Source organism: Nycticebus coucang, chromosome 17, assembly GCF_027406575.1.
Source record: "Nycticebus coucang isolate mNycCou1 chromosome 17, mNycCou1.pri, whole genome shotgun sequence".
NCBI lineage: Eukaryota > Metazoa > Chordata > Mammalia > Primates > Lorisidae > Nycticebus > Nycticebus coucang.
In genome coordinates this window covers 61,163,421-61,174,625 of record NC_069796.1, presented here as the reverse complement: position 1 = coordinate 61,174,625, position 11,205 = coordinate 61,163,421, and positions in this window count along the sequence as shown.

Sequence of the window (11,205 nt, the reverse complement as noted above, 5' to 3'; positions counted from 1 at the left end):
TACTTCCCAAAGCAATCTACCTATTCAATGCCATTCCTATCAAAGTACCTACATCGTACTTTCAAGATTTGGAAAAAATGATTCTGTGTTTTGTATGGAACCGGAAAAAACCCCATATAGCTAAGGCAATTCTTAGTAATAAAAATAAAGCTGGGGGCATCAGCATACCAGATTTTAGTCTGTACTACAAAGCCATAGTGGTCAAGACAGCATGGTACTGGCACAAAAACAGAGACATAGACACTTGGAATCGAATTGAAAACCAAGAAATGAAACTAACATCTTACAACCACCTAATCTTTGATAAACCAAACAAGAACTTACCTTGGGGAAAGACTCCCTATTCAATAAATGGTGTTGGGAGAACTGGATGTCTACATATAAAAGACTGAAACTGGACCCACACCTTTCTCCACTCACAAAAATTGATTCAAGATGGATAAAGGACTTAAATTTAAGGCATGAAACAATAAAAATCCTCAAAGTAAGAATAGCAAAAACACTGGAAGATATTGGCCTGGGGGAAGACTTCATGAAGAAGACTGCCATGGCAATTGCAACAACAACAAAAATAAACAAATGGGACTTCATTAAACTGAAAAGCTTCTGTACAGCTAAGGAGACAATAACCAAAGCAAAGAGACAATCTACACAATGGGAAAGGATATTTGCATATTTTCAATCAGACAAAAGCTTGATAACTAGGATCTATAGAGAACTCAAATTAATCCACATGAAAAAGGCCAACAATCCCATATATCAATGGGCAAGAGACATGAATAGAACTCTCTCTAAAGATGACAGACGAATGGCTAACAAACACATGAAAAAATGTTCATCATCTCTATATATTAGAGAAATGCAAATCAAAACAACTCTGAGATATCATCTAACCCCAGTGAGAATGGCCCACATCACAAAATCTCAAAACTGCAGATGCTGGCGTGGATGTGGAGAGAAGGGAACACTTTTACACTTCTGGTGGGACTGCAAACTAGTACAACCTTTCTGGAAGGAAATGTGGAGAAACCTCAAAGCACTCAAGCTAGACCTCCCATTTGATCCTGCAATCCATTACTGGGCATCTACCCAGAAGGAAAAAAATCCTTTTATCATAAGGACACTTGTACTAGACTGTTTATTGCAGCTCAATTTACAGTTGCCAAAATGTGGAAACAGCCTAAATGCCCACCAACCCAGGAATGGATTAACAAGCTGTGGTATATGTATACCATGGAATACTATTCAGCCATTAAAAAAAATGGAGACTTTACATCCTTCGTATTAACCTGGATGGAAGTGGAAGACATTATTCTTAGTAAAGCATCACAAGAATGGAGAAGCATGAATCCTATGTATTCAATCTTGATATGAGGACAATTAATGACAATTAAGGTTATGGGGGGGGAAGCAGAAAGAGGGATGGAGGGAGGGGGGTGGGGCCTTAGTGTGTGTCACACTTCATGGGGGCAAGACATGATTGCAAGAGGGACTTTACCTAACAATTGCAATCAGTGTAACTGGCTTATTGTACCCTCAATGAATCCCCAACAATAAAAAAAAAAAAAGGAAGAAAAAAAAATAGATCTGCCATTCAATCCTGTAATCCCTCTACTGGGGGAGACCAAAAATCACACCATAATAAAGATATTTGTACCAGAAAAAAAAAATTTGAAATTGCATTCATAAATTTAATATACTGGCTTTTATTTCAAGTCATTCAGTTATCTAACAAAAAGAATTTAAGTAACTTCAATATGTGAAACTTACAAATATGATGAATATTAGGTTTTCTTACATATTCCAATGCTGTGTTTTAAGTTGAATAAAAGTTTCTTAAACATTGGACATACAGTCAGAAGTTACTTCATTATCCAGTTATAAAATTGATTTTGATTTTCTGATACACTAAATTCTCTTAAACATTATGTGCACTATAAATAGCCAACACATCCCTATTATTCCTCTACTTAGCACAAATATATGAATACATCAGTTTTGAATGAATTTGTTGTCATAATTTACTTTTTTTTTGAGACAGAGTCTCACTATGTGACCCTCGGCAGAGTGCTATGGCATCACAGCTCACAGCAACCTCAAACTATTGGGCTTAAGCAATTCTCTTGCCTCAGACTCCCAAGTAACTGGGACTACAGGCACCCGTCACAATGCCTGGCTAATTTTTTTGTTGTTGTTGCAGTTGTCATTGTTGTTTAGCTGGCCTAGGCTAGGTTTGAACCCATCAGCCTTGGTGTACGTGGCTGGCATTGTAACCACTGTGCTACAGGTGCTGAGCCCATAATTTACTCTTTTAACTTTATTCTTAATTCCAGATCTTCCTGGAATTAACATGGGCAGATGAAGCAGACAGTGATACTAAACCTTTAAGAAGAAAGCACTGAGGATACAAATTGACTCATGATTTTCTTGAGCCTCAGGAATTTGTGTCCCCTCAGTACACCTAGGTCTTTATTACTGGAATTTGATTGCCAGAAAGGATCCCATATCCACTTGCCTTATTCCAGTCAAATTTGGGTCTGTAAACCCTCTCTCAGGTTGTTTCACTTTGAGATTAGGTTCATTTACTCGCTAAATGGTTTTATTCTATTCTAGATTATCTTCTTATTATCTAGAAGTCTTCTTCTTCTATTCTTATTATCTTATCTTAGAAGGAAGGGCTCAGCTCTTATTGATACTTTAATAGAATCCAGTTGGATTCCACATATCTCCTTATAGTTTTATACATCTCTATTTATGACAGTAAGATCATTGTCCATGATAGGAACAGATCTAAAGCTACAAATTCAGGTCTGCGAAATCTCTTACATTTTTGATGTAACTCACCTTAATTAAGTTTTTTTTTTTTTTCTGGGCAAACACAAGGCATTGCTTTTTTGCTACAGGCAGGAAGAGGCTGGCAGGGACTCCTGGCATTAAGGGTCCAGGAGGATGTTGTCTATTCTTTTGAGTTTTTCCTTCTGGGAGGCACGCCTACTGTGATCTCAGAGCACTGCAGCACCAACTGCAACAACAGTGGATGGCACTGAGCAGCAGCAAAACAACACAGTGCTGGTGTAGGTAAAGAAAATGAAGGTAGCATGGTCCTACTGGGAATGGAAGGGCTAATGGGTCTTTAGTCTCTCCTGCACTTCCTGATTGAGCTGTGACCCCCAGTTCCTCCATGGATAGACCTACTTCAACAGAAGAATCCTGGTGCCATCTTTTTCATTTTTTTTAGAAACAGAGTCTTGCTCTATCACCCAGGTGGGAGTGCAGTAGCATCATCATAGACTGCAACCTCAAACTCTCAGCTCAAGTGATCCTCCTGTCTCAGCTTCCCAAGTAGCTGAGACTACAGGTGCTGCCACCATAATGCCCTGCTAGTTTTTCTCATTTTTTTGTAGAGACAGTTTCTCACTATGTTGCCCATAGCGAGTGCTGGTCTCGAACTTTCCCACTCTACTTCCCTAAGTGCTGGGATTATAGGAATGAACCACCACACCTGGTTTAATTATATTCCTGTATTCACCAACCTTCTATATCCCCCAAATTTATATAGTTTCCAGCCTCTATTATTCACTTATTCAAAACTGGATCATATTTTTGAATATCTTATTTTCTTTGCTAAAAATATCTTTATCCCTCTATCATAAAAAACATTTTCCCCTCTTTCAAAATACACACAACCTTTCATGATCGACCTCACTTGTCTATTCATTCAATTTCATTCATTCCTCAAGTTAACAATAAATACTGATCAGAGAGACTATGTATTTGACATTCTAGGCACTGGGGATATAAATGTAAATAAGATGGAGAAGCCCTCTGTCCAAATTAACCAATACATAAGTGAGATATTTTCAAATAGTTATAAAGAATATTAAAACACAGTCATAAGGCATTTTCAGAGAAAGTGATTAGAGGACAACATTAGATGGTGATTTAGGAAAGGCCTCTCTCAACCTGTTTGAGCTGAGACCTGAGTAATGAGAAAATGTGAGGATGGAGCATTTCCGGCAGGAGGATGAATGAATGTGAAGGAACTGATGCAGGCAGTGGTTGGTATAGTTTGGAAAAGCTGGAGTGAGGCTTGGAAATGGAGTAGGGGGAACATGGAGGGGAGCTGTGGGAGATTAGGGTAGAGATCCAGATCAGGCTAGGCCCTACAGGACAAGAACAGGAGTGTGCATTTTTTTCTGAATGTTCTGAAGTACCCTTTAGGGCACTTGGGAGTCTTTGAGACGGGGCTGTGTCATGGTCTGATGCACATTTCAAAAAACTTATCTGGCTGCTGAGTTCTGAGTGAACTGCAAAAGTAAAAGCAGAAAGACCAGGTCCAAGGTAACTGCGTAACATGAGATAATGATAACTTGGCAGAAGAGAAGTGAACAGATTAGATATCTATTCTTGAGGTAAAGCCAACAGGCCTTGTTGACAGGCATGAGAATGAAGGCTGGGCTAGATGGGGAAAGAGTAGAATCAAAGTTGATTTCTAGAACTGGATTAGTGATGCCATATATTGAAATGTGCAAGCAGGGAAGAAAAGATTAGGGTGGAGGAGGGAGGCAGGACTCAAATATTCTATTTGGTTCATGTCTGTGATGCTTATAAGAAATCTAGATGCAGACCTCAAGTATGTCCCTGGAGCCCAGAGGAATGGCAGAATAGGTGGTGGGTAAAAGAGCAGACTCTAGAGTCAGCTTATTCAGTTTTAAATCCTGACTCCTCCAAGCTACAGGCTTGAAAAACTTATTTAACCTCTCTGTGCCTCAGTTTCTTCATCTATACATCATTGGGGATAAAAACAGTGCTCACCTCGTTAATTTATTATGAGGGTTAAATGAGTTGATACAGGGTCTGGCCTGTAGGAATTGACCAGTAATGTTAAGTATTATCATCAACAGGAAGCTGGAATTTGGGTACAGTTGAACATAACTTAAGATATATCAATGAGACTTTAAAACAGTGGGATCAGATGATATCTTCTCAGAAGAGAACACATTTAGAGAAGGTGAAAGCCCTGGGCCAAACCTTGGATCACTCCAACATTTAGAGCTGGGTCAATATAACCCCCAAATGAGAGTAAGGAATAACAGCCAGTGAGGTGGCAAAAACAGGAAGGTGTGCAGTCACAGAAGATGTAGTAGGTTGAATAGTGCCCCTTCTAAATTCACATCCATTTTGAATTTCAGACCATGACTATATTTGGAAATAGGTCATATTTGCAGATATAGCTAAGATCAGTTGAGGTCATACTGGAGTGTGGCGGGAGGAGCATCAATGAGACAACTGATATCCTTACAAAAAGGCCACTTGATGACAGAGGCAAATGTTGGAGTGATGCACCTACAAGCCCAGGAACACCAAGGATGATCAGGAGCCACCCAAAACTGGAAGAGGAAAGAAAGACTTTTCCCTATAGACTTCAGAGGGATCATGGCCCTGCAGACACCTTGATTTTTAAATTTCTAGCTTCCAGTACAGTTCTATTATTTTAAGCCACCTGATTTATGGTGATTTGTTATAGCACCTCTAGAAATCTAATGCAGAAATCAAGAGAAGGAAGTGTTTTCAAAGGGGGGACATGATCAACCTTTGAAATGCTTCTGAGAAGGGCTGATGAGTGACATCAGCACTAGCAAAGGACCTCTGGATTGGCAAGGAGGAAGTTTTTCATGATATTACTAGATTCCCAGGTCCAGTGGAATATATGGAGTGGCATTCTGATTGGAATGGATTGAGAGGGAAATGGAGGGTGAGGAAGTTGAGACAGTAGCTTTGGGCAATTTTCAGAGTATTTCTGTAGTGATGTTGGGTGACTTTATGCTTGCTGGGCATGAAGCCAAGGGAACGATTTTCAAAATTTACAGATTAATAGGAGGGCACACATAATTAGGTTACATTGTTGGCATTTGTAAGTAAAAGTCCCAGTTATAGTTGTGGCCTTCACTCAGGAAGTGTGTCATATATGCATGCAGTGTACCAGTTGGGTAGAAGCTTACTGAATGCCCTTTCTTGAATTTAATTGAGTTTTTCTCTCATGTGAGCATGAGGTTGTTAATCTATTAGTTTCAACTTAGTATTGCGTACATGCTTGTTTTTCCATTCCTGTGATACTTAGGAGAGTATTCTCTAAATCCATCCAGGTTGTTACAAAAGACACAAAATCCCCATCTTTTTATGGCTGAATAGTATTTCACAGTATACCACAGTTTATTGATCCATTTAGGGGTTGAAAGGCACTTGGGTTGTTTTCCCATCTTTGTGATTGTGAATTGTGCCGCTACGAGTGCAAATGTCTTTATGATAAAATAACTATTTCTCTTTTGGGTAGGTACATAGCAATAGGATTTCGGGATCAATGGAAGGCCTACTTTTAGGTTTTAGTTCTTTGAGGAATGTCCATAATTCTTTCCACAAAGGCTGCACTAATTTGTGGTCCCACCTACAGTGCATTAGTATTCCTTTCTCTCCACACCCAAATCAGCATCTGTTGCTTTGGGACATTATGATGTGAGCGATTCTCACTGGGGTTAGGTGGTATCTCAAAGTGGTTTTGATTTGAATTTCTCTGATAATTAGAGATATAAGCATTTTTTCATATGTTTGTTGTCCATTCATCTGTCCTCATGAGAAAAGATTCTGTTCATGTCTCTTGCCCAGTTTTCAATTGGGTTGCTTGCCTTTTTCTTATTGATTTGCTTGAGTTCTTTGTAGATTCTGGTTATTAGCCCTTTGTCAGATTTGTAGCATGCAAACATCTTCTCTTTGCTTTGTTGATTGTGTCCTTATTTGTGCAGAAACTTTTTAATCTGGTCAGGTCCCGTTTATTTTTGTTGTTGCTGCAATTGCTAATGGGGTGTTCATAAATTCTCTTCTTAGACCAGTAGGATTCAGAGTTTTTCCCGTACTTTCTTCTCGAGTTTTTATAGTTTTATGCCTTAGATTTAAATCACTTAGCCATTGTAAGTTAATTTTTGTATGTGGTGAGAGGTGTGTGTCCAGTTTCAGTCTTTTTCATGTGGCTAAACAGTTCTCCCACAACCATTTGTTATTAAATGGAGATTCTTTTCCCCAGTGTAGATGGCAATATGAGGCTGGTTTCATCCCTAGTTTCTATGTTCTGTCCTACAGATCTATGACCCTGTTTTTATGCCAATACCACACTGTTTTGATTACTATAGACTTATCTGATAAAGTGATGCTTCCAGGTTTGTTCTTATTTCATTGAATTGTGTTGGCTATTTGGTTTGTTTCTTGGTTCCACATGAAAAGTAGGCAATCTTTTCAAGATCTTCAAAGTATGACATTAGTATTTTAATGGGGATTGCATTAAATCTGTAGATTGCTTTGGGTAGTAAGGATATTTTAATAATGTTGATTCTTCCCAGCCATGAACATGTTATATTCTTTCATTTGTTAATGTCTTCTATTTATTTTGCTGTTACATAATTTTCTCTGTAGAGCTCCCTCACATTCTTTGTTAAGTATCTTCCATTGTATTTTATTTTCTTTGATGCTACTGTGAAGGATATTATATCCTTGATTTGATTCTCAGCTTGACTATTATTGGCATATGCGATGCACGAAGGCTACTGATTTGTGAATATTGATTTTATATCCTGAGATGTCACTGTATTTCTTGATCACTTCCAGAAGTCTTGTGGTTAAGTCCTTGGGATTTTGTGGTTGAATCCTTGGGATTTTCTAAGTATAAGATCATACCATCAGCAAAGAGTAGTTTTTTGACCTCCTCTGTCCCCATTTGTATATGCTTGATATCATCCTCTTACCTGATTATATTGGCTAGGACAAAGAGAAGGATGTTTTTAAAAGTTGCCAATCTAAGCTGACTTGTGAAAATTATCTGGTAGAATGAGAACTTGATAGTATGAGGAAAGAGGGAATTATTGCAGGCTTTAAGTGCATGGGAAAACAAGATTCAGCTCTCTTGAGGCCTATCTGGTCTTTGGTTGGAGCTGGAGCCACTCTCCCACTGCACAAGGAATAAGGTCTAGAATATCACTACAAAGTCTTGTCACTTTATGATGAACAGACAAGGGATTTGATGGAGTGCTTCTATTTTCTCAGATACTCAGCTGAAAGTAGTAGAGGATGGTGGCGTAGACAGTTTGAGAAGAAAGTAGAGTGTGCCACTGTGGGAGTGGAAACAAACTTACCAGGAAAATGCAGAATTTTTGTGGAAAGTGCTGAGGGCTCAAATTTGAGATCTATGGATAGCTTTGTGATTTATTTAGCAATATCAGCTGCTTAAGTGCAAGTATAGAGCAGATAGAGGGGAAAGAGTTAAAATGCTTGTAAGTGGCCCATTTAAACAATAGACTATAGAACCTATGGTGGGTAAAGAAAGATGCAAGGACATAATAAGTTCAGTAGCTTGGAAGCTTGATGCTGAGAAGAACATTTGAGTATAGGCACTATGAAGAAAAGGGTCAGAGAGAGAGATGCCTGAAAATGAGGTTTTGGGAGGTTGATGTTGATGACAAATTTACTGGAGACATACTATATACACTGTCCTAAACTGGAAGAGAGAAGGAGTGAGGGATTAAAAGAGGCATCAACAGTGGCTCATATTAGCAAAAACTTATAGTCAATTAAGGGATAAAATCTGCATGATGTAGCTCTAAAACAAGGTGGCATAAGTAGGTCCATCTATAACTGGGCCATAGGGGACTGAAGGCAGAAATTATATTTTGTTTCATTTATATCACTTAGTAGAAATTATGTATTCTAATTCTTACATGGTACCTAGCAGGTAACAGATACTATGAATATGTGTTCAATAAGTATCGACTGATACCTGTATTAAGTATCTTTAATATCTCCTAATAGTGAAGGCCAAAGCATGACAAGCCAAAATAAGAACAACAGTCATGATAGTAAATGCTTACCTTAGTGCTTTTGGGATGCTGTAACAAAATACCTTAAACTGGATAATGTGTAAACAATAGAAATTTACTATCTATAATTCTGGAAGCTGGGAAGTCCAAGATACATGTGCCAGTGGATTTGGTGACGAAGGCTTACTGTCATAGATGGCTCCTTCTATGTGTCTTCACAAGTAGAAAGAGTGAACAAGCTCCTTCAAGCCTCTTTTTTAAGGGCACTAATCCTACTTGTGAGAACAGAGGCCCTTACCTCCCAGAGGCCCTAACTCTTAACAATATTGTGTTGCATTAAGTTTCAACATATCATTTTTGAGGGGACACAAACATTTAGACCATAGCAACACTGCTTTTTTTGTGCCAGGTGCATTATTCTAAGTAGTTAATATGTATACTGACACATTTAATCACAAAATCCTATTAGGTAGTTGCTACTAAATGGGAAATTAGGCAGGGAAAAGTTGAGTAACTTGGCCAAGGTCACACAGCTAGGAAGTGGAAGAACCAGGCTTTGAACCCAGTTAGAGTAACTCTAGTCTCACCCTCTTAGCCACCATCTCATTTCCTACTTAGCAAAGGCACTTTGCCACATTGTACTCTGAAGTCTATGACCCAAAGCAAACTTTCTTACCTGGAACAATGTATAGACATTAATGTGTGCTCGTGGGAGAAATTCCAGAAGTGTCCTTTCTGTTTATATAACTATAGGGTGTATGTCAAGTAAAGTAATAACAATTTATTCATTACCAAGAAGACTGATGGGATTTAAGTTCTAGCCTTAGAGATGTGGCTCTGTGAGCAAATTCTTCTCATGCTCTGGTATTGTGGGTGTGAGAGGAAGCAGGTGCAGTGTGGTAGAGGATACTCACAAGGAACCCAGATAGGTCTGGGTTGAATCTGAGTTCTGCTGCTGACTATTTGTGTGACTCCAGGCAAGTTACAAGATCTCTCTATACCTCAGTTCCCTAATTTTTATATTGGAGATAGTCATACAATCTTCAATTGATAATTGGAATGTGTACCATCCGGATATTAATTAAATGTCTCAATCTCCATTCAAAACATGAGAGTCCTGCCATCTATGAAGGCCCATGGTTGACCTTGCTCTCCCCACTCACATCCTCCCCAGGCACCCAGTAGCTGCATCAAACCCACCTGGGAGGAGGCCGCCTGAGGCAGGGCGGGTTGCTGATGGTCTTCAAATTTTCCTTATCTAGTAGGAGGCTAAACTTGATCCTTTCTCTCCTGGGTGCATGTCTTTTTGTAAAATAGCAGTTTATTGGAAAGGATATGTGGATATATAGCAGAAAGTGACATAACTGGTAAAAGAGAGGACACAATATCACTGATTCTCTTATTGCTACATGAAACGACTCCATGCAATCTTTTAGAAGGGGCCCTGGTTTGCAGGACACATAGGTTGCTTCCACATTATGAAATATATAACACATAGTAGTAGTTATTTCATAGAATCTGAACAATTAATACCATACTGCTGCTGCTATTTTAATTGGTGGAAGCTACCTGGCTTTTCATAACTGATAAACTATGGAAAGAAGCCCGTGGCCCTTCATGAATTGTTTGAAGATTCTTAATTCTAGTATCTATGACCTGGGTAGATGCACCTGTGTCCCAGGTGATCACATATGACCCTAGGAATCAAGTTTTTATCTCCAGCTTCTTACTACTGGGTCCCCCCTGTCCTTTTGTTTAGTCCTATGACGTAAGACCCCACACAACTAAGGCCAGTCTTCTTCCCCTCTTCCCTCTGTGGTACATTCATGCTACATGGGAAACTCTGACTAACTCTAGCAGTGCTCATGTATCCCAAGGCAGCCCCTGTATTCTGAAGTCACAGGCTTTTTGCTTTCATTCTCTCTGGTGGGCATCAAGTACCAGCTACAAGCAGGGAACACATTTCAGCCTTTGTGAATGGTCTCAGCATCACTGGCCTGAGAGAAAGGAGTTAGTAACACCACGGCTCCTCCGCCGCTTGGCAGTACTGCCAGCAGCAACTCCCCCAGCAAACCTCTTCCCAAGTCCTCTCTCTGCTCACACTTTTGTACCATCCTCTGAACTCCCCCAGGCTAGATAGTCCAAGAGTCTTAGAACCACATTAGAACCTCTGTAAGCTGACAACTTAAGGGACTGTAACAAACTGGTCAACATACGGAGGTGGTCACCATAAGGAATTAGGACTATGGTACTGATATGCACATGTGGTACATGTCTGGTCTATGAAAACTAGGTCGACTTAAGGAAGTGGTCAACTATGGAGGTTTTACTGTAGTTTGCCCAC